This window comes from Diorhabda sublineata, chromosome 11 (assembly GCF_026230105.1).
Source record: "Diorhabda sublineata isolate icDioSubl1.1 chromosome 11, icDioSubl1.1, whole genome shotgun sequence".
Lineage (NCBI taxonomy): Eukaryota > Metazoa > Arthropoda > Insecta > Coleoptera > Chrysomelidae > Diorhabda > Diorhabda sublineata.
Genome location: NC_079484.1, coordinates 3,693,825 through 3,719,273, shown reverse-complemented (window position 1 = coordinate 3,719,273; position 25,449 = coordinate 3,693,825). Strand labels below are relative to the sequence as shown.

Here is a 25,449-nt window from a genome sequence, read left to right as displayed (position 1 = left end):
ATTCATTTGAAACGAAATATTGAACGCCATCTGTTCAATAAAGCGAATTTTCAACTAACGTTTCATTATAACTTTAAGTATCGATATCTCGAAAACGAAGCGAGATATCAAAAAATTTAATTCCACATTTTCGATTTATTTTGGCCTAATTAAGCCAAATCGGATTGGGACAAACTTTAATGTGTATTATATTCAAGTTAAAAGAGTTTTTTTCTCTTCTGGAAAAATTTGTGGAAGTTTGCTGAGCAATTTTCAATTTTAATGTTTTTTCTATATATGAACTATATCCTCTACCTAACATAAAAGAATTCCATCTTTATCTTGTACTGCATGTGTGAATGCGTTCCATATCTTTCGACCCACACACAAAAAATTCTGTTTCAACTGTGATATTTTTCCAATCTATCTGCCTTAGTTTACTCTGGCTAACTCGCTATTTGAGTTTCAATGCATTTCTTCTTTCCTATACGTTTTGATTCATGTTAAGTAAATAAAATTCGATTCATTCTACTTCACTCACATTTTCAATATCAAAATGATCGTTCTCTGCCTTTTATTTTCTTTGGGATTTTCAAATTTTCAAATAACATCCCCATTTCGTTCGATGAATGTTTCATAGTCGTTTCCACCTCTAGCTCCAAAGCCCCAAAATCAATAAGGATGGATAGGATGTTTTTTGATTTGATTAAGAAACATTCCATTATCTTAGAAAATGTTGACGTAGCAAATGAATAGCAAAGATGAATGTCTCTACGATTCTTTTTGATCCAATTTAGTTGTGCGTCTCTAAAAGCTGTCAGAAAATCATCATTTGGGTATTATTACGAAGTAAATTCAGCGGAAATTTTTTTCCGTTTGCCGGTTCATATTTCATCCCCCGCAAAAAAAATATGCTATCCAGGCAAATATAAAAGGAGAGTCCATGAGCTGGAAATTTATTGAAATCCTTCCGACTGTGATATCCGGATAAACAGCATTTAACATGTCTTTAGAAAGTCTCCAAGGATCGTTGAGTGGATACGTAAAATTGAGAGTATCCGGTAAATTTATTCACAGTATTTCTGATTGAATTGATGAATTTCGGAATTCTCCAGTGGGTCTTTTAAATTTTATCAAAGACAAAGGTTTCAAATACAAAATGTTTGACCGTGGAGGATCTCTTGCAAAAACTACAAAGCTTGTTCTGTTTTTATATTTTTAGATCTATGTTATTGTCTTTTGAAAATAAAAGTGATCTAGTTTTTTTTCTTTTTTTATATAAATACACTAGAAATTAGTCATAAAACAAGATTTCCTCCCCAATTTTAGGAATACTGATAGAAAAATCTAACAAACTTAAGAAAAATATAATGCTATACATAAAAGCACAAAGACTCAACTGCTCTGGCCATATAACGATAAGAAAACCAACTGAAATGATCAAAAGAATGACGCAATGGACCCCATTGTGGCCAAGGAGAAAATTCAGACCGAGAAAGACTTGGATAAACGATATAGAGGATGAGATAACAGCGCTTAATATAAAGAACTGGCGAGCAAAATGCCGGAACCGAAAGGAATGGAAAATAATAACAAAATAAGCCAAGACGACCGATAAACCATAGAGAAAATAAAAAAGAGAAAACGAGGAATAATCCACGTCAAAAAAGGATTCTAAAGCGTTATAAGCGATAGCCATAATCCAAAGGATTAAAAAGCTAGATGAAGATGATGATGATGACGTTACTAACGAAGGAAACGTAAATATCATTAAATGCTTTCATTCTAGAGGTTATAACTATACTGAAGCATATAGAGGTTTTCGTACAAAGTTTGTAAGTGAAAAAGTAATCAGTAAAAAAAGTAACCAAAAAAATATATATGACTTTATGGTATTACGAAGTTTATGGTGAACGCCTGATCGGTTTAGGATATCCCAAGTAGATATAGAATAACCCCCGTATTTACAGGACTTAAAACCCGTGTGATTTCTTTTTGAAAGATTACTGTTATGCAGAAAAACCAAAGATCAAAGATTTGAGAGAAGCTATTTCTGATATTTCTTCACATACAATTGAACGAATTTTTCCGATCGTTTTGATATTTGTATTTTGAACAACATGTATAGATGAGAATATAGTTATAATAGAAACAAAATCTGTAATCATTAGATATTCACATTTTATTCATTGGATGTAACTCCATTTTTCTTTAATTATTTCGATGCACAATTTTGGTACTCTCTGTCGTCTTTTTGGTTCTATTCGTTTTCAGGTTATTCCAAAGATGTGAAGTGGTAATAGGACACTGCTTTCTGACTTCCTTGTACAATTTGTCGCACAACAACTGAATAGGGTTAAAGTCAGCCCAATCATTCTTTTCAGTACATTCTTCCTATCTAATTCTTCCTCCAAAACATCCCCAAACCATCACCGAGTTTTACGGAAATACACGTTGATCTAACATCCGTTTTTTTTTTGAACCGCATACAAACACCCAAAACCCTTCAACTCTAAATTATTACTCCATAAGACTCTCTCATACATCGAATTTTGATGTTGTTTAGCCCACTGCAACCTCTCGAATTGTATTTTGACGTCTCAAAAGCCATTTTTCCAAAAAAAGCAAACCTTTCTAAACCTCCTTTTCATTATGGAAGTACTCAAACGCAGATTCCTAGATTCACTGATCTAAACTGCTACTTCTGAATCTGTGAGACGTTGATCAGTATTCGGATCAATACAATACGTTCATCTTCAGCAGTTGGGGTTCATCGAGACCATCTTCAACGTTTTCTATCGCCAAAGCTCCTAGTGAGTGGATATTTTTCACGTTGTAGTCCACGGTATTTTTGATTCGACGGCAATGGTGTCTGTGACTTTCGTCTAGACAGTGCCTTGGTTTGACTCATTTGAAAACTCACAAGACTGAATTTGCGAGAACGAAAACAAATGTTTTGGTCCAAAAACTATAAATCACAGCACGTTCTTTCATCTCAAATAGCTAACTGGAACTAAACTACAATCATAAATATTGAATGAATAATACAAAGTTAAAATAGTTCATTTCGCACATAGGGAAAATAGTAAGCATTCTCGCCAGCAATTTTTGACACCCTTCTTTTCTCCCGTGGTACGTTTTTCTCGCTGGAATGAAAAGTTCATTGTTTTATTTCAATTTTGTATTTCGATTTCGATGAACAAGTCGTTGCCACGATATCGGGAGCAAAAGAAAGTTCTTCCCCCGGGCCACTTTTGTCCCGCATACCAAGGACGAAAGGGAAGTTTTCGTCCCGACGAGAGAAAAAATTTAGCGAATGGATTATATGGTAGGCAAAAACTGTTTTTGACAGGGATTGTATAACTGATTAATTTCTTTTGTAGTTTGTTACACTATATATCAAAGTATAATGGTTATTTTTCACCTATCACCTCAGATGAATGATAAATCGGCAATATAACGTGTGAATGAACTTGTCCGTGAACTTTGGACAAGTAATCGTTCGTTTGCTCTAATATTTTCGGCAGTAAATTCAAGGTGCCAATTTCTGTTGGTAATATTTCAGCACATATTTGTTTGCGTTACACATAAAATATAAAAATAAACTCGGAGAAAATCAGAGAAAAGATATTGGGAGAATTATACAAGTGGCGGCTAAAAGTTAAAAATAATTTTGAATTCAACTATTATCGACGGTCTGGCATCTATTTTCTCTACGATATACAAAATACGATGTTGTTATATATCAAAAACACATCCAGAAATTCAACGTACGGGGGTTATATTTCAGTAAAAGAACGAGGGAAAACAATAACAAAATAATGTGTTTCCCATAAAATGGATTGAAAGGCGTGGTATATCGAATGACCCGGTATGAATCCATTAGGTTTATTTCCTATGGGTTCACTTCAAAAACAACGTTCTTAAAACTAAAACCCAAACGCTAAAAGATAATATGAGTTCGGATATAAGGAGATATGAACAATTGGGAAAAGTTTTGAAAAACGGGAACGATTTATATTCGCACTGAAAATTTTAAGTACAAAATAAAGATGCTCGTAGTTTTGCGGCGAAATTTCAGCTGTGTGAACACAGCTTTTTCGATTACTTTCCTTTTTGTACTGTAGTCCCTTTGAAAGGGAAGTATTTGTGTAAAACAACGAGCAATTTTCATTTCACAGGTGTAAAAGCTAACGAGACGTTATATCTTTTTGTTAATTAGAGTTATAATTGGAAATTCGTCTGTGTATAATACAGTGAAAATGGTAATTTTCCTTTGAATTTGAAATAGCAGCAGAGCTATAATTTTCTGGTACAAACTGGATTCATATCGACCACTGAATAAATAACATTTGCAATAGGAAAGCGCAACTTGTTGTTCTCAGGTCACTATGTATTTTTAGTTAATTGAATTTTGATTGGCCTTTGACAATTTAATCAAATCAACCGTTCTTTCCACTTAATTGATTATAAATAAAACTGTGGAGGAAAAGCTAACTAATAATGGTTTAGTTCAGAAAGCGGTGTTTATTCTAAAGTTAATTAAGAGCCCTGTTGGAAACCGATTGATTTGTAGCTGTTATTTATTATTTTCAATTATCATCGCTTCCAAGCTGGACTACACTTGTTTTTAGTGTGAGGATTATACGCTCGTCTTCATTTTACCAATTTATTGACAAAAATACCTTCAACATCAAAGGAAAAAACTTCTTTATATTCCTCCACATCACCTATTTGCGATGGAAACGTGATTGTTTGAATTCATGAATACTTGAGCTTTCAATTTGCTGTTGACTAAGAAATTTAGTAGAAAACATATTAACAGACATTTTATATTATATCATTGGATTCTAAAGGAGATTCCTATGGAAAAACGAACCGCATCAGAATAAGTAAAGACTGCAATTTAATTTGATATTTTTCTGACACGTAACTTAGATAACAGATTAGATATTATCCAATACATGCTGTGTTCTTCCAATAATGTAAGTACCTAGCCCAACAGAGAAAACACAAAAATTTTGGACAAAACTATATTTATTATTCAACGTAATCTCCTTTAAGCTCCATACACTTTTCCCAGCGATACTCTTTTCATAATAAGAATCGTGAAGCTTGTCAAAACAACCATTAACCCCAGCATTGCTGGAAAATCTTCCGAGGGGGCTAAATATGACGAATAGGGTGCCTCTAGTAGCAATTCAAACTCCATTTGTACTATAAGAACCTTGCACTTTTTTTCGAATTAGTACCAAAAACTCTTAAGTCACCTACACAACAAAAAAATTTCATCTCGTGGAAACTCTATCTAACTAACTTAGAGAGTTTTAAAAATAAACTATCCAAAGCTAGTTTGAATCAATTTTTCAATTTGTGAGTTTATCCTGGAAGGCTAAAAGATATTCCTCATCAATTTACAGACTAAAAATAATGAGCACTTTCCTAGAAAAACCAGATAGAAGCTAAAGTTGAGTTAAATTTGTTAAAGCTAGGTTAGGTTATGAAGTATTAGGATTGCGGTAAGTTAGGTTAGGTTCGGTCAGGAAAAGGCGATTTCCATACACTCGAGACAAAATTCACTCCGTTACCTGGATGACATCGTTGTGTATGGAACTCGTTTCTACATTCTCAATGTATAAACCTCCTTCGCCAAAAATACCTTCGATCTCGGAGCCCTTTTCAGGATTATGAGACTAATCCAGATTTGTACCAGATAGTTTTGTTGGAATTAAACGGAAAATATTCTAAAAATATTGATAAAATATCAAAAATAAGCTTAGAATCTGTCACAGAGGATGGATATGCATATGAACATGCCATATATATGTGGAAATAAGCAAAATATGAATAGAATAAAGTAGAATAGAATGGAATAGAAAATAGGCTAGAATAAAATCAATTGAGCCAAAATTAATAGAAATAAACGAAAATATTTCAAACTCGATATAGTATTTACCCAAAAATATTTTTTACAGCTTTCGTTTCAGCCGTATATCAGAAACTGTTTGTAAAATTTGTTAATTATACGTGGAGTATTATTATTAATACAAAATAAAAAACATTTCTGGAAATTTGGTAATAATGCCGACCTTAGAAATATTAGTCATAACGTCTAGTGTAGTCATTTCGATTTGTTGGATTAAGCTGTAAATAATTGATGATTGATTAAGCATTCAAACTTCAATTATGATTCAAGATTTACAAAGAATCAGTGATAGTTCAATACTATTTTCGAAGAAGGTGCGATGGCAACACCGGTAAACATGAAAGTAAAACAGCCTGTTGCTTCGATATTTTATAAATAGCTTAAGCGAATTTTCCGCTGTCGAACAAAAAGTTTTCAAAGTATCTGCTCGAATAAATCACCTTCGAATGAAATTATAACTTGAAAATTCCGTATCAAAGGCAACCTAAATTGATTTAAACTTCAAATAACGATAGATCTAATATTCTTTACGATATTTTTAAAAAATAAATTATCAGAGTAAAGCCGATAAAGCAAACTTGTGACACAAATCGAATCGTTAATTGGACTTTTGGTAGACCAATCTAAGAGAATTTTGTTGTTACTATAATCAGGCATGAAGCTGAAGAAAGGCCTAAATCTATCAGTGAATAGAAGTAACTTATGAAGATGATGATACCAAAAGAAAACATCCACACATATTAACACCAGCGAAAGTTTTTCAAACAAAAAATCAGTGGAGTTGATTGATAAGATATACTACAAACTTACAGGGTTTACCATATGGTTATAGTGCTAACGGGTCAAAAATAAGGGTGTGTAAGGACTATATATCGACTTATAAAGAGTACATCGTAATCACGTAATGGTGCATAAATTTTTTATTTATTTATTATTACTTTTTATGGTACAGAAAAACTCAATACAGAATAATTTTGAATCGTGGTAAGCATTTTATTTTATTAACAGTCAAACATATAATCGAATCCGCGAGCAGGATTGTTTTATTTTTGAAAGTACACAACTTTGAGTTGGCAACACTGTTTTATTTAATAACTGGCGATAGTTGTCTTTTGTTTGACATTTAATTATGGAGGTACATCTAATAACAACGCTTGAGAATTGTTAGAGATCAAAGTAATTGTTCTGTTCGTCAAACTTATGCATTTCGTCTATTTCCAGAAGTAATTGGCCCAACAAAGAAAACACAAAAATGTTTCAACGTAATTTCCTTCTAGCTCAATATAATTTTCGCAGCGATGTTCAATAAACTTGATTCCCTTTATAATAAGAATCGTAAGGCTCCTCAAATCAACCATTATGCCATTAACCTCTTTATTGTTGGAAAATGTTTGATCCCCAAGCCAAATCTGGAAACAGAAAATAATTAATTAATTTTGGTCATTGCAATAACGGATGTTTCAGCTGGTGCAGTGTCTTGATGAAACAACACTTTATTCTTAGCCGTTTTTGCTTGATTTCTTCGCTCAAACTTTGCCATAAGTTTGCATGATAGTCGCCTGCAGAAGAAACGGTCTTCGCCTCCCTTGGAACCAGTTCTTTTTGGTCCATTCTTCTGATTATTCTTCTTCTTTCGCATGTGAAGTGATGGACCGACGTTTCATCTATGGAAACAACTTTATAACGCTGTGTTGGTTCCATTTTGAGCAAACGCGGCACCCATCTTGCGCACAGCTTTTTCATTATCCATCCTTCGAGAGACCAAACAATGCGTTTAGAAGAAGTTGTACTTCATGTGATTTAAGTAAGCATTTCCATTCAAAATATTCTTCTCCGATGAATCTCATTTCAAGTTGGATTAGTACATAAATAATCAGGATTGTTGCATTTGGAGCAAGCGTAATTGACAAAACATCATTACATCTACATTACTGTTGGCTTTATATAGATACTGTCGAAGTCATTGGTTCATATGTTATCAAAAACGATAATAATGTTACTGTCAATGGTGAATGGTCTTATTTCATGTTATTAATTGACCAATAAGACCGTGTGATTTGACCCCATTGGATTATTTGTGTCACTTGTCAACAAGAGAGTGTTGAATACCTAGAAATAAACCTTCGTAGAGTTTTATTAACATTGGAATTGATGTATTTCTTTTGTGTTTTATTATCCACACTTTTGTACCTTTTCATTGAAAGAGCACCCCTTTAAAAATTACGAAAAGTTTCATGATTGTAACCAAAAAATAGTGGTTGAATGACTATTGAAATATTTTATTATAGTCGATAGTTCACTTTTCAATGTTGTACTTTTGATTTGCAAATGTTTTTTACTGTGAGACTTCAATACACTTCTAATTGTTGTAAATTGTCTTATCGAAGTTAATCTACATTCTTGAACTCATGCATTAAATGTTTGCAGACATTTCAAAATGAGATTCTTTCTATTGGAAAATATTGAACATGCAATTCTGAAAATGCATAAATCTCACATACGAAAGCGAACACTGAATAACGTGTCGGAAACCACGATAAAAAGTTTTGTAGTTTTCTCTTTTTCTTCTGTACATTTCGGAACTATACTGAGTATATAACGCAAAGGTATACATTACGGGTTGAGTGCTGCTGACCTCATAAAACAAACTATAAAACAAAACAAGGATATGAAGTCTTGCTAGTTTTTATAGTGCTCTCTACATTGTTTCTTATACAGAGTGAGCTAGTGAAAACTCACAATCCAATCATGAGTTGCTAAAGCAAGCTGGGAAGGAATTTATAGATCCACATGAAGAAAATTAAGGGATTGGCTAAGACGAAGAAACGGAACTGGAAGGATATTAAAGAGACGAAATAGGAAATGAAGATCTCGTGGAGGAACCTTAGAACAAATAGAATAGAACCCAGCAGATGTTGTCCTAAGAAGGGAGATAAAATGTGAAAATTATAGAGAGGTGGTGTACTAAGTTTTGGCTAAAGTTGTGAGAAACAGACTCAATGAGTACCAAGAAAGGATAGTCGGAGAATACTAAGAAGATTTTAATGAAGGAAAACAACAGTGGATCAGAAATTTACCATTAAGATCATGGATGAAAGCTTTGAGCGAAATCTAGGCCTTCATATTATGTATATAAAGATTTTAAGCAGGCTTATGACAAGTAATCATAAATAAGATGTATGCTGCCTTTAATCTGCTAGGAATCCCGAAAAAATTGTGTTTGATTTGACATTTGATAACAGTAGAAAAACAATTGATGGAGTTTCTTTTTCTTCTTCTTCTTCTTGTAGTAGGACGAGGTCCTGTCAGGTCTGTCATCTGCCCTCTTGTGACGCCGATGTCCAGCTACCGTACCAGCGTTTTGGGGGCCTACCGATTGGGCGTCTTGTGTCTGGTTTCTGTGTTTTGGCCCATTTGGCAATCCGTTCTGGAGCCATTCGTTCTACATGGTCTCTCCATTGTCGGCGGATCTTGTACTCCCAGTTCTCTTAAGGTATCTGTGTTGGGTATTCTATCGTGGAGTGTGGTACCCTTTATTGTTCGTAATATCTTCATCTCTGCTGTTCTCATTTTTCTCTTTGTTTGTGTTGTGTCTGCCCTTGTTTCTGCGGCATAGGTTAGTATGGGTCTGATACAGGAATTGATGAAGTTTTAGGGTTGAAAATGTGTTAAAACAAGAAGATCCATAATCGACAGTGGCTTTTAATCTGGCGTTGGAAAACATTTTACGAGATAGCAAGATACAAACAACGGGGATCAGACAATTTAGCGTCAATAACCAGAAAAAAGAAATAAATGGAAAGAGTATTCTGTAAAAAATCATTAAGAATAATGTGATTGTTAAAAAGGAATATATAGAGATTAAAACGGGACAATACAAACAATATAAGATAAAAAATTTTGTGAATTTGAATTCCTAGGAGCGATACTGAATGAGCAAAAATGAAGAGATTGTCAAATGAAATGATAAAATCAAAGAAATTATTTGGAGCAGCCAAAATTAGATTATACCAAACAATAATAACATTGATTTTAATAATGTCCGAAGAAACAAAATTAGTTATAAGGGAAAGGAAGATGTTAAGGAAGATTTTTGGCGGAATAAAAAGAAGTGAATGACTATGAAAGAGAAAAACTAATGAAGAACTGAAGGATTTGTATAAATATCCATCGCAAAAGCCCAAAGAGTAAAATGGTTGGATCCTAATCAAAGGGAAAAAGAATTGTAAAAAGGGCCATTGAAAAAGGGAAACAAGGTACAAAAAGGAAAAGGGAGATCAAAGAACAAAAGATATTAGAGAAGTACATAATCGCAACCTGTGGAGAAGAATTGTTAAATCAGTCATGGGCTTTAAAAACTGGAATAAACATTAACAATAATCTATCGTTTGATATAAGCGCATTTACAGTATCGAAATGAAACAATATGAACTACTTGTTGATTCAGATCGTTGAAATTTCCATCTCTACGAATTTACTTCTCCATTACACGAAATCGGATAATCATATTTGTTTATTTTAAAAAATTGAGTTACGAAATCAAAATGAAAACAAATTCGCTTTATACGAAGAAATTTATTATGCAATTCTTGTTAAGAATATTTGCGAAAAATCAATTTCTTTGTGTTTGTCTTGTACCGTTGCACAAAATTTGTTCAACTTTGCTAGTTTTGTTGAATGGTTTCAATAATTCACAGTAGATCTAATAACATTATTTCCGTTAGGATATAAATTATCATTAAATAATATCAGAGATAGAATGGAAAGTTAGGATATTAGAGAATAATTAGAAACTCAGTATATGATCAGATAGGCTGGAGAACCTGAACTAGGTTGGTGAGTTCATGTGGAAAGAATACCAGGGAATTGGTGGGGGACTACCGAACATGCGGAGATCATAAAGCAGATCACCACCAGATGGTATGAAAGATTGAGTCCTGCTTCTCAAAAAGAGCTCAAAAGAATGCTGAATTTTCATGAATAAGCAAGATAGGGATCCATTAGATGGAGAAGAAACATACGCAGTGCGGTTCGTGAGGTCTTTGCCTCATATAATGAATAGAGTGCGATCGGAAGAATCTTGTGACTAATTATTGAATTGCAACATAGACCGGTATTATTAGTGCAATGTAGGTGCCACGAATTCTCAGCGCAGTCGATTCTTAGAACTTTGCTACAAGGTTCGAGAAAATGCAATGCCATTAATTGTGAGGATGATGAAGCTACGACATTTTAATATGATCCGACATCTAAAAAAGATTCCATGGAGTGGCATCGGAAAAGAGCTTCAAAAAAATGATGACTTGACTAAAAATTATCGTGAAAAGTCGCAACGGAATCATCTGAGGTGTGCGATTGTTTTATGCTTCAAGGAACACCCACCATATAATCCTGTTTTGGCGTCGTTGGACTATTTTTTGTTGGCATCGACATTTAAATTAAACATTTTGATTCTAAAGATGCATAATATTTTTATAGTGGCATAGAAGCTTTACTCAGACGTCATGGAAAGTGGGTGGGAGGGAATGGGGAATATATCGAAAAATAATCACAGTTTTTTATTTATGATGTTTCTTCCCATTAGGCTAAGAACTCATAGATCGTTCTACTTATTATTTGAAACAACTTACTTCATTATATTTCCCGAAAAAATTATAAGAATCGTATTACCAATTTCAGAGATGATTGAGACGTACTAAATTTTGAACTCTCCTGTATGTTTCCATATATAATGGTTGTGGAATGTAACAAAATTTGAAGAAACAACCCATCTTGAAAAATATAGCGGTGTCTTTCTCCAGTTGGCAACACTGATAGCGCATTTATACTCACATTGCGACATTGATTGCAGTAGTAGGAAAAGTTCCGCGTCGGACTGGAATATTTCGTCCTTCCCGGCATTTTGCGCCGTTCATATTTTCTCCGTATATATTTCAACGACGTGTTTTCCAGCTATTTTTTATTCTCTCTTATTTCGCCAGGCTACCTTGGAAGTAGAAATAGATCGTTAAATAAATATCAATTTTTTTTAACCTACAGAGCAGTAACCGTGTTGAATATTTATTTTGGAGCCGGAGGATTGTTAAAAAAACATTTTTAGTTTACTTTCTCATGACCAGTACATTCAATTCGATCTTCAAACTGTTTTGAACAATAATTTGAATTGCAATCAATCTTCAAGAACTCACTCTTGCAGCCCATAAAAAAATTGAACAACAATCCAATGGATACCATTAGGGACATTATTGTTTCTTCGGAGCGACTTAGTTTATCACTACAGGATAGAAAATGATACACAAAATGTTTTTAATTCGCTCTAATATGATGTTTTCGTAAATTTAAAGTTCCGGTGATCGTTTTTTAAAACACAATTTTTCATTTTAATTCAACCATCTTAAAATTGAATTTACTTGACGTACTTGACATACTTTAACCGGAAATTTATAAAAAAAATGTATTATTAAGGTCTCTGTAACGTAGTGACTAGAGTATAAGGTTCACATGCTCAAGTAGCGCTGATCATTTTTTATTTTTCTACTTCAATCAATTTCTGTATTTTGATAAAACTTTCATTAGCAGAAAAAATATTGTATGCAATTCGTATGTAAGGACTTCAAACACTTGTTAACTAAATAACTATTTTATGTGTCGTTATTCAACGCCACTTAATAATAAATCATTCTCGTTTTGTTCATTGTATCCTTGAACATAGACTGTAGCATTGTTTTCCAGTTCCTTTTTCCATTTTCCAAATTATTATTCGACATCTGATGAATTAAGCGCTCAAAACTAGTAGAGCATGCAAAGTATTACACTGGTATCAGCTGTGCCTCATTAGGCATTGAAACACTCTTACTCATTCCTTAATTTCTATAATTAATTTAAATAATTGATCGTACCCTCATCCTCGAGTGAAATTAAAGATATTGCATCCATCACAACAATTCTTCAGTCGTATTAAATAATATCCTGAATAATCATTTATTTTGTATCGCTTATCCATAAAAATAACGAAGCTTTTGTCAAAACCGTACCAGAATTTTTAATTCAACAAACTACAAAAACAATTCAACATAGATAAATATATATGTTAATATTACGAAGGGTAAAGTTAAAGAAAAGTATGTTATATGGAACAAGGCCACAGAACATATCCTAAGAAGAAATGTAAACTTATTTTATTTATCTTGACAATTGACATTGACAGTAATGACAGTACCGCTACGATTCGTGATACTGAACTGTAGATCCAAGTCGACCTTCTCATTGGGTATGTTCTGTGGTATGAACAGAGCAATATAAATCAATGTTTGGAGCAATTAAAACAAGAACGGGCCGATATATTTCCAAAAAAGGTTCAATTTGGCATCAATTTACTCATTTCACCAAATTTTATTACGTATTTACGAACGCTGGACACTGAAAGTTAACACCGTGTACAAATTGAAGCCATTTGAGATGTGGATCTACCGAAGAATTTTGAGATTTCCATAGGCGGCAAGAAAAACCAACGAGGAAATTCTTGAGAGAATAGGATGAAACGTTAAAACGTAGGAAGACAGCATATCTGGGACATGTAATACGGCGCCATTTACTTCAATTTTTGTTAGGAGAAAAGATAGATTGGGATTGGGCAGATGTCGTGGCTCCACAATACCAAAAATTGGACAGAACTACAGGCAAATTAATTTATGCCATCAAAGACACGATAAAATGGTCAGAAGTGATCGCAAATATCCATTAATGGATATCATAAGAAGAAGAGGGAGGAGAAGACAGCTTTCTGTAGAAACTATTCCAGCAGAACAGCAAATCATCTAAATGGTTCTTAAAGTGTTCGTTCCACGTGTGAATCTATCGCGAACCCCAAAACCAGTTAACAAAGAGCGCCCAGACATCTCAATCAAGTGAGTAGCACTTTTTAGCTTTTTAGAATAACCATAGCCGGGTATATTGCCCAGAAATTTTTTTTTATTTCTAAAAATTGAAAAAGTTGGAAAAAGAACAAATTTCGATTCGTCTGAATATAACGCTCGGAGCTTCAACTCAAATTATTGCTACAATAATTGTAAAATTTTCTGGAATCATGTTAAATGTGGTATCCCAATAATTCTGAAGGCGAAAGGGTTAAGAAAATCCTCACATTTCACAGCTACTCGTATTATATACTTCCGTCCATACTTCATTTATTTTTGCTTGAATTTGATTTGAAAATATCAGTTTCGTTGATTAAATTATATTCGATTTAACGGCTTTAATTATCTACTTTATACTCATATATACTTTTTCTCTTTACACATAAATAAATCCCTAAAATTTCCCGGGAGAATCCATAAGACTATTATCAGCTTTATCTTTTCACAAAGGACACTTTTACGAATGTAATTTGCATTATTAAAATTGTTTGTTAGCGCAGAACGTAATTATTTTAGCGTCAGTTTATACCTTATATTAATCGCGAACCCGAAAACTGATTTAACGCTTATTTAAGAATGAGCTAATACTGAACCAGTATCAAAGAGATAACAAGTTAATATTTAGGGGTGGCGAGGACAAAGATTTCACATTCATTCTGAAATTTATAATTTCATGAAAGTAATCAAATTAATTAATAACAAGACGTCCTTTATTTTTAATATAGACAATAATAATTAAAACAAAACATATTATGTTGTTGTATCTTGAAGTATTACTGGGGAACTCAGTGTTTACAGCTGATATATCGATTCTGACCTCTTCGAAAGTTCAGAATGTGGTATAGCTGTAGCTGCAGCTACCAGATATATTCGTCTTCGATTTCATACGCTCCCAAGTGCATTGCTCTGGATTTTCGTAGTGTCTTACACTTCGAGAGAATCTGGCTAGAGGTTTCGTCCTCTGCGCAACAGAATCTGCAATTAAATCTCACGTCTTCATGTATCCATTGAGCGATAGAGTCTAAAGATAAATATATAATTATTATAAAACTACTACTACATCGTTTTTTTAACTTTTCTTCAGTGTTTCTTCACTATTTTAAACAAGAGATCCCCATCTTTTAATCTTTCATCTATATCTTTAGAAACTGTATTAATTTTTTCACATAATTGGATAAAACTTTATTCATTATCATATTTAACAATAAATTTGAAACTATCACTTGTTTTACCTGTTGAGAGTCCTACTGGAATGTCTGGTATTTCATCGACAGCTTAAGAAGTTGATAGAAATTTTAATGTTAACGTAAAACTTACCTCTGAAGAACTGTTTACTTTATCCATATAATCTACTTTACTAACCACTTACTTTTGCTATCTTGTTTTAAAGAAAAAGGGTTAAATTTCGTGTTATGTTGCCCATAAACCCGGCCCGGGTTAGCCAGTCAGTCCCTAACTGGGCACCAGAAGGAAAAGCAAACCACAATTTTATACTAAACACTTTTACATACCCATTCCAGGTATCGAAATGACTCTAAAATGAATAAAACGAAAACGCTTCATTCCTAGTGAATACGTTCTACGATGAGTTGTTGTTGGTAGGCCCCAGATCAACTACGCATTCTCTATATTATGTCAAATGTCAATGCTTTTCTGTGTTTGACAGGTCAACTAGTGTTATCTACCGTCAAAACTATAAACGTATTAGTTGTGCTAATGAACCAATAGAGTGCGCTACGTTTTATTTTCCATTTTAGCACCAGCGAGTTTTCATATCCAAAAATAACCTTTAACCTTAAAAAAATGCAGTTCAAACTTTATTATATAGCACTGCAGCTACCTTGTGGCTTTAATAATAAAAGTTTATTCTGCCCGACACTAACAAATAGTGGTTGTAAGAGATTAAATACTTAATTCGATAGTGACATACTATAAAAATTCAGTTTCGAAGCATGTAACTTCGTTATTTATTATGAAATTCTAAATTTATCTAAAAGTTTGATGACAACTGTACTTTATTTTTTTCATATATTCCATGTAACGTAAACAATCCTAAATTGTTAGATGATTTGTTTGAAGATTATAATAGATGATTTGTTTATAGTAATTTTGTTTCAAACTAATATATTTTAAGTCAGTCGTGAACAAACATTGTAGGAAACTCATAAATCAGAATAAAATTTCTTATGAATATTTCATTGGTAACTCGTTTATTTTGCTGTAAAAAATACTCCAAAGATATCTGGCTAGATTTATGAATAATACTTTTTCTTACTTCAGCTCATCTTTGCTCAATGAAAGTACCTTTTGGTACCAGTTGGTAGAATAAGAAAGAAATATCTTCGATTTCAGACCCGGACCTTATTCCATGTTTTTGATTTTCTACTTTTTGACTACCAATACTTGAGGGTTCTTTGTGAAACCCACAAAAGGTTGTGATCCTATTGAGGGAGTTCTGCCTTTTACCAGTTTGTTCTTGGCACCAGTGAGTTCAAACATTGGATGCAGTCTCATACTAGATTTGACTAGTGAAGCTTAAGGTGCTGCCCTGCTAACTGATAGGCGCAACGAGCTAAACAATTGAAGCAAAGTGAGCTTTTCTTCTAGGCTATATTTGTATTTTCATAAAGCATAGTTTTGAAGCCATGGTCAAATCAAATCTATGGCCACCTTACATTGTTTAGAATGGTGAAACACCCAGTCAGCTCGCCGGGCTTCATGTATACCTTTATTGTATTGTTTTTAGTTTCCATGAGATTCAACTTTACTCAATAGCAGATTAAAAAGTGATAGATTCCGTGTGACCAACTTTCCTTTACATTTCTGTACCTACATGTACGTTAACGTTAATTACGCTAATAGTTAACAAACTTATAACTGTTTGTGAAAAAACATACATCAAAGACACCGCTGCAGTCGCCAAATTTAAGATATCCGTTATAAAAGTGCAGAACCGGCTTCGTGGTCCTTGTCAAAGACGAGTTCGTAACAATACAGAATTTTATTTTATTTATCTTACAAGAAAATCGTCATGAAATTTTAAAAATGCTGAATATTATTTCTTATTAGAATTAAGTGGATGTAATTATGCAATATTATTAAATTTCCCGTCTATTTTCTTACTGAATTATGTATTGTGATTAAAAGCCAGAAAATACGTGAAATTCTAGATCTATAAGTTGAAGGAAATTCCTTATAAACAAACTGAACAACAAATTAAATTAGATAACGTTATCTTAGATACGGCTGTCTTAATTATACTAAACTCTTTAATAATTTCGTGGAAATAGCTAAAAAAGCGAAAAGGACAACAAAAGTTGCTACAAAAACTCATGTAATTTCATATTTATACCTAGTTTTGAAGTAGAAAATCGTTTTAGATCTTTCCTATTTAATTACATCCCACAAAATCTTTGGTTTGGCGTTCGTCAAATTACTCCGGCCATGTTTTAACACATTCTCAAAATTAAGTTGAAAAGCTGTGCCATCTTCATGTTGGAAACTTTTCAGACAACTTCCTAATTACATTTTATCCTCAGAAGGTAATTGAGAGAAAATTATGGCATCCTGATGCAAATTGTAAATTACGTTATGTTACGATCTGATGATATATAGGACAGTTTTAGAGGTATTCGCTCATACAAATATCCCCTCAATTTGTTCCATTAGCGATATTCGTATTGTGGAAAGACTTCTTTCCACACTCGATCTTAACGGACAGAAGAATGCCTTCGACGACTCACGCTAGAAAAAATAAATGATGAGGGTTATCAGCACTAAATACTTTGATACGATCCGAATCAATCTCTAGAGAGTTATCTCATTTCCCGAAAGGAAAAGATAAAAGGGTTCACATGAAAATCGATCTTGAGAAGCTTTCTCATTTATTTACGATTCGGTGTTATATTTCGTCCACTTCTTGGCTCAAATAAATAGATTATTTTATGCTTACGTCAAAATATCACTTCGCTTTAATGATAATTATATGATTAACAGATTCATCATGAATAAAATTTGGAAAACCACAACTTATACAACCATCAGATACTGAAAAGAAAATAATTATCCTTAAAAAAGGATTGAAACTAACGAACAGAAAGATAATGATAATAATATGATGGAAATTATTACAGATAACAGATAAATCAACAAAATAAGGAAGGGAGAGATATACTTAAAAGAATAAGAGGATTAAGATAACTAGTGGATTTATGGAGAGCAAGCGAAGACATAGTAACTTTTTTAAAGCTTCAGTATGATCCAGAAGCTAGTAGGCCAAAATCAAAATTGTTAGAGAATAGAGCAAAAACAGAATCACATACTGCTATCAATTACACTCATACTATCGTAATAATCTCCATTTTCCTCACACTAGATTGTCGTTACCAGAAGCTAGATAGATTCGACGTCGTTCACGCCTTAATGGAGTTGTTAATTCTTCTTCTTCTTTATTAATCTTATGTTGAATCGTCTCTCCAAGTCCTAACGTTGACCATACTTCTTTATATTTTGCAATCTCTCCGATAAGAGAATGATTTGTTCAGTCTTAAAGCTGGATACCATATGATATCCTCAAGCTTCTTTTTGGTATAGATTTCCGGAGTATTCTCGCGACTAGATATTGAGCAAATTAAGCATAACACCTTCAGCAACAAAGCACCACAATGTAAAAAAAATAACAGTATATAAGAGGTTTCTTGTAATAATTTAGGTGTTGTTTATATACATCAGACATCGCAATATTTGAAATAAAGATTTATGGATCATCAACATTTTATCCCAAAATTAGATAATCCTTGAAGCAGTTAATCACAAGAAAAGTGGATTTTTAATAAACATAAAAATGAAAGATATATCGATGATACAAACGTCTAACCAAAAATTTCAACGCAATTTTAAGTATACTTAACATATATGCAAATACAAATTATGATAAAAAAGGCAGACAGATAGATTCGACGATGTTCACGCCTTGATGGAGTTGTTAATTCTAACTTCTTCGTTAATCGTATGTTTTATCGTCTCTCCAAGTCCTAACGTGAACCATACTTCTTTATTTTTTCGAATCTCTCCGATAAGAGAATGATTTGTTCAGTCTAAAGCTGGATACCATATGATATCCTCAAGCTTCTTTTTGGTATAGATTTCCGGAGTATTCTCGCGACTAGATATTGAGCAAATTAAGCATAACACCTTCAGCAACAAAGCACCACAATGTAAAAAAATAACAGTATATAAGAGGTTTCTTGTAATAATTTAGGTGTTGTTTATATACATCAGACATCGCAATATTTGAAATAAAGATTTATGGATCATCAACGTTTTATCCCAAAATTAGATAATCCTTGAAGCAGTTAATCACAAGAAAAGTGGATTTTTAATAAACATAAAAATGGAAGATATATCGATGATACAAACGTCTAAACAAAAATTTCAACGCAATTTTAAGTATACTTAACATATATGAAAATATAAATTATGAAAAAAAGGCTGCATTATGTTAATCACGATGCAAATTATTTATTAATTAATATATCACAGTGATCAATCTCCAAATATTTTAATAAGAATCGAAAGGTAAAAACTACGTCTTATATATGAAATGAGGTGGATTGATATAATTTTATTGTGCCCAAATTATTTATTACAGGCCATTCTATAAGTTATAATCACGATTTCACCCTAAACATTGTGACAAACCCTTTACGTTATCTAAAGGACGTGGTGCGGTATCCGGGGAAACGACGCTGACGTCAACTAGCGTCCCAACGCGTCTAAAATTGTATTTGCGTTTGATGTTGATTGCTGATTGAAGGTCGTTTGTGGTATTTCAAGTGTCAAGTAGCAAATTCATTCTGATGTTTCTCTCTGATGATTTAGCAAAATAAATAACAGCCTAGAAATAAAATGAGTATCTTCTAAAAACCAAATCAAACATTTTATTATTATATTTTTGCGGAAAAAATCCGTACTATTTGATTATGTTGATGTTTGATTACGATATTTTCAGATTTTACGATGCATTTTGGATATTTATAATAAAACTACAACATATAAAAATGATTTTGAATCTTTTCTTTCGACAAGTTATTGAAATAGTCAAGTTATGGTATAATATTTAGTGTGGAAAACTTGATATCAAGTCTTCAAGGTGCAAAAAACATTTATTTTCACGTGGAAATTCAAGTGCTCAATCTAATTAACTACAGTGACTTTATTGAGCTTTTTTGGTTCAAAATAAAAATGATAAACTCAAAATATATCCATTAAAAGTGTAAGTGTTTCAAGTGAAAAAAGGATTTGAGGTGTTTAAGTGTTGGTTATATCGAAATAAATGCAATTCAATTAAGGAGAAGTTTTTTGGATTCTGGTACATGCTCTTGTAATTTGGACCATAAGAATTAATTCTCCTCTTATCTATATCAAATTTTTGACATTGAGGAGCCACGACATCCTCTTTCTGCCCAATACCTTTCTTCCCTTTATTTTTCCTTCGATCAAGAGCTGAAGAAAATATCGTGTCCACTAATTTCTCCATTGGTTTTCCTGCCGTCCATGGAAATCTCAAAATTCTTCCCTAGATCCACATTTTAAATGCTTCTTATCTGTTCAGGCCCTTAATTTGGGATACCCATTTCATTATTGATTTCTTACTTCATTTTTTAAATCATGTTTTCCATCTGCAGTTTTTCTCATCAATTGATTCTTTCAATATTTTGTTTTGTTTATTATTTTTCGACGTTTACTCTTTTATTTTCTTCTTTTCCAATGTGTTTGTTCTTCATTTTACTCACACTTAGTTTTTCCTGCTATTTTTCTCAGGTTCTTATTTCCATCGTCCAGTTTTCTGCTAAGTATGTTACTTTTTAGCACATTAGGTTTTTCTTTTTGTATCTCCAGTTCCTTAATTTGATTTACTCATTTCATTTTTAATCCCTTTATACAATTTCTAATGATTAAATGAATAAATAGTAATCTGAAGGTGAAAGGTTGGAACTAAATACTGGATATGGTAGGAATTCAATACCATCAAGCTCTTTCGTCTTATTTCGCTGTATGAAGCTCAGCATTATCTTATTGTAAGAGAATCAGCTCTATGGTAACTAAACCTGGATATTTTCTAATAAAACCCCAAATATTAGCATCAGTTGTACACTATGTACCTGGGAATTGATAGCTCGACCATCTGGATTGATTTCCATGTATATTAAACCTTAATAATTCCACCAGGACTTTGCGGTCGAATCGATTTCGCTTTATGACGGGTTCTGGTAATTTTCCTCTGCTAAACTATTGATTTTTTTTGTGTTCGGGCTGCTTAGATAAATCCATTTCTCATTGCAAATAACAATGCGTCTAAAACCGAATCCATATCTCATATAAATCTTGTGTTGTATACCATTCGGCAAAAATTTTTGTGACGCACGCAGTTTTCGATTTTTCAACGAACATCAAAGTATTTACAGCATATAGGGATGTAAATATGGATTTAATAACTGCCATTATGCAAATTCTGGAAGAAAATTTACTACTTTTGTCCTAGTTTGGTCTTTCTTGCTGGTGTTTTACTTCTTTTTGTGTTTTCAGTGCCACCTAATGACTGAATTAGAATCAAAATAGTTCTGTGGTTTGCCTCATTATCAAAAAGAAGGCTAAGCAACAAAATCATAATAATGTCAATCGAATAGAGATGAGACCCAATAAATGTTTTAATCTCCATTATAAAAACTCTATGTTTGTTTGTTTATTTAGTTCATAGCACTAATTTCATGATCTAGTAGTTAAAATATCTCTTCACCGAGGAAAACCTACCGGAATCATCGATCACGATCACAAAGAATCGAAAATTTGTGATGTTTTTCGAAATTATGACAGTACTGAACACACTGTGTACACCGACACTCACAATTACATTGTCTGACGCGCGTTTCGTTATCACTAACGGTTCCAGAAATTCCAACAAGGTTAGTATGAAGAAAGATTCATCATATTATTAGTTTCGATCATGTTTCTGATGTCGCCAATATTTTACATAAATCGGATCAATAGATTCCGAATTAATCGAATACATTTCATATCATCTATAGAATTCAAAGTGAATTATATGAACTGATGTTATTAGAAGTTACTTTTTGATAAATTGGATTTTTCATTTGTTCCATGTTATCATTAATTCCAGCATTATATCATATCGAATCGATAAAAAGGAATAGGTCACGCGTAAAATTTTGTGAGAAAGAAAATTGGTCTGGCGTCATTGGATTATGAACGTCTATCAAAGAATATGATTAAATGGGTTAATCTATATTAAGTGGTGCTCGAAAATGTCAAAACAATTATCAACAGGAAATGGGAACAATAGTGTATGTAACAAAAGTTTTCGGAAAAAATTTGTCATGTAAATCTACAAGAATAATAATTCAAATTTTACTTAAACGGCCATTTTCTCCAATTGCGCGTAATTTTTGCATTATATTTCAAGTTCGCCAGTATTTTGAAATATTCTACGTCGAATCTGTCGCTCATGATGTTTTAGACGCATTGTTATTTGCAATGAGAAATGGATTTATCTAAGCAGTCCGAACACAAAAAAAATCAGTAGTTTAGCAGAGAAAAATTACCAGAACCCATCAAAAAGCGAAATCGATTCGACCGCAAAGTCCTGGTGGAATTATTAAGGTTTAATATACATGGAAATCAATCCAGATGATCGAGCTATCAATTCCCAGGTACATAGTGTACAACCGATGCTAATATTTGAGATTTTATTAGAAAATATCCAGGTTTAGTTAACCTAGAGCTGGTTCTCTTACAATAAGATAATGCTGAGCTTCATACAGCGAAATAAAACGAAAGAGCTTGATGGTATTGAATTCCTACCATATCCAGTATTTAGGTCGAACCTTTCACCTTCAGATTACTATTTATCCAGATCCATGGGGAAAAGGTTGGAAAAAAAATTTTTTTGTAAATAATATAATGAATTGATACAGAAGATCATAAAACAAACATTAAATTTTTCATTCTATAATAAGGCAGGAAAAATCATTAGAAATTGTATGAAGGGATTAAAAATGGAATGGCTAGACCAAATTAAGGAACTGAAGATAGAAAAAGAAAAACCTAATGTGCTAAAAAGTAACATACTTAGCAGAAAACTGAAGGATGGAAATAAGAACCTGAGAAAAATAGCAGAAAAAACTAAGTGTGGGTAAAATGAAAAACCAACACATTGGAAAAGAAAAAAATAAAAGAGTAAACGTCGAAAAACAATGAACAAGACAAAACTTATACACGTATCGAGAGAATATCGACAGATAAATTGAAAAGATAAATTTCAAGCAGGAAAAATGATTAGGAATTGAAAGAAGGGATCAAGAACGAAATGGCTAAACCAAATTAAGGAACTGGAATTGCGCGTAATTTTTGCATAACGCGTTGCATTATATTTCAAGTTCGCCAGTTTTTTTAAATATTCTACGTCGAATCTGTTGCTCATTTTCGGCTTCCCAACCCTTATAATGAACTTTTTCTCTCATTATCACCAAAAGCTTTGGGTGATTATCTTTTTTCTGTACAAATAGTATGTCGTGAGGCTTTAACCAATTTCGTTATTAAGATAAAATCAACCAATTTTGGAAAAAATCTCCCTGTATATGCTAACGCCTTACTCTTCACATGCCCGACATAAGGACGTGAAATGCCTGTTCTGACATAATAATTTTCTATTTGAAATTAGGCAACATTGCATGAATGTAACATAGACAGATATACAACCTTTTGGGTTGGGAACCATTAGAATCCGTTAATCATCTAGTTAAATGATATAAAGTGTCCCTTATTTCACCCTCCATTAAGGTATCGTCTAGTATTACTTAATTTTTGTTTTATATTAATGTTATTGTGAAGAATCATAAATTTACGTACCTAACCTCAATTTATTACTGCATTCGTTAGGATTTATTGTACACTGACCGCTCCTAATGGGAACCAACGCCATAGTTAAGCGATTCCAAGTGTCCCAAATTACTAATTCACTCAAAAATTATTAGAAAAAACTAAGTTTAAGACAGAAAAGACCTAAAATCAAAAACATTTTGGTATTTAAAGCTGTTTGTAAACAGATACGAGGTTCTTAATAGTTTTGCATTCGTCGATTATTGAAACAAAATCTAATTAATTATTTTCTTGCATAATATACAGGATGGTCCAACGAAAAGTTTGCACGTAGGTTTTCTCCTCTTTTTAAATGGAAAGAGGGGTCAACTGATATATTATTTGAAAGGGTACAAAATTTTCTTTCTAATGATACCCTATTAGCTGAATTTTACTAAAACAGTTAATGCGAAAACGGCTTTAAAGACATTAAGCCGATAATTTTGGTATTAAAGAAAAATACCAATAAGTGCAAACAACTACAATCATTTCTAAATCAATTAATTTAAAGGAAAATGAGATTTCAAAAACACGACATGATTTATCAGAACGAAATTACTCAGTAATCGTTTGCGTTTTTTTGTTGAAATAAAAACTGCAAATACGTGTAGGAAAAGAATTTACGCACTTTATTTTGGTCTATTCATTGATTCAGTTTGGTTGCTTTTCAAGTTATTTTATTTTCACGGTACATAAAGATTTATTCCATTTCAAAATAATATTTGTGCTAGACTTACGACTCGCTTATTTAATGACAGTCATCCCGATAAAAATGTGAATGATGTGTACGTTGGCAAGTTAGTTAAAAAGTTTGTAGATACCGGATTTGTCTGTAATGTAAAACACCAGCCGCAGAAACCGATCAGAAATGAAGCTGTGGAAGTCGTTGTGTTAGGGCATGTTGAATTGGATAATTATCAAAGTTCTCGTCAACTAGCTGAAGCCTCAGATGTCTCCAGTTCGTCCATAATAAGAATTTTAAAAGCGAACAAATTTCATCCGTACAAAATCAAACTAGTACAGGAACTAAATGAGGATGATCCTGATAGAAGGCTGCAATCTTGTGAAACAATGAGCCAGCGTTTAATTGAAGATCCGCATTTATTTTTTAACACTTTTCCGACGAATGCACATTTTATTGAATGGAGCTGTAAATAGGCATAATTGCCGTTACTGGGATGATAGTAACCCACATTTATTCTATGAGGTTCACACCCAATATCCTCAAAAACTAAAAAACTAAAACTTATTTGTAGCTTTCTTTAATACCAAAATTATCGGCTTAATGTCTTTAAAGCCGTTTTCGCATTAACCGTTTTAATAAAATTCAACAAATAGGGTATCATTAGAAAGACAATTTTGTGACCTTTTAAATGATATATAAGTTGACCCCTCTTTCTATTTAAGATTTTAGGGTTGTTACTCACCCCCGCTAGTGGGTTAAAGGCGCAGATCAAATAATATATTTAAAATGTGTCCCCCTCAAAAGCAAAATAGATGTGTCCGAGCATTTTTGAATTTAATTACAAAAAAAAAGAGAAAAACTGGGTACAAACTTTTCGTTGGACCACCCTGTATAGTTTCAATGTTTTAATGAAAAGAATATGGTGAAACACGGTGAGCTCGAAATTATATTACAATGTCAGGTATATGGCAAAACTTTATCTTCAAATTTCTTTTTGCATTTATATT

The 25,449-nt window shown here is 32.7% G+C and overlaps 1 protein-coding gene across 1 annotated transcript in view; it reads left to right on the top strand.

Moving 5' to 3' along the window:
- LOC130450323 (high affinity cGMP-specific 3',5'-cyclic phosphodiesterase 9A) overlaps positions 1 to 25,449 on the top strand; it is a 180,617-nt gene that overhangs the window by 60,240 nt on the left and 94,928 nt on the right. The gene's annotated exons all lie outside the window — the stretch shown is intronic.